This window comes from Geospiza fortis, unplaced genomic scaffold (genome assembly GCF_000277835.1).
Source record: "Geospiza fortis unplaced genomic scaffold, GeoFor_1.0 scaffold186, whole genome shotgun sequence".
Classification (NCBI taxonomy): domain Eukaryota; kingdom Metazoa; phylum Chordata; class Aves; order Passeriformes; family Thraupidae; genus Geospiza; species Geospiza fortis.
Genome location: NW_005054331.1, coordinates 6,579,862 through 6,580,196, shown reverse-complemented (window position 1 = coordinate 6,580,196; position 335 = coordinate 6,579,862).

Below are 335 nucleotides of genomic sequence, written 5' to 3'. Positions count from 1 at the left end.
GGCACGGCCCGCACGTTCCCCGTCCCTGCTCCGCTCCCCTGCCCGCCTTGCCCAGCCCCCCGTGCTCGGAGGGAGGGAGGGGAGGAGGGAGGGAAGGAGAGCGGGAGGGCCGATGCGCGGTCCGCGCGTCACCGTCCGGCCGGGCTGCGGCTCGGCGGCGGGGGGGTCAGGGCCCCGGAGGGCGGAGCGGCGGGAAGGCGGCGCGGGCCCAATCGCGGCCCAAGGCGGCACTTTCAAACTGCCCCGGGCACCGGAGCAAAGGGCGCTCGCCACTCCGCCGACACCGCCTCTCTTCGCTCCGGGCGGCGCCGGTCAATGAGCAGGGGCGGGGCGGG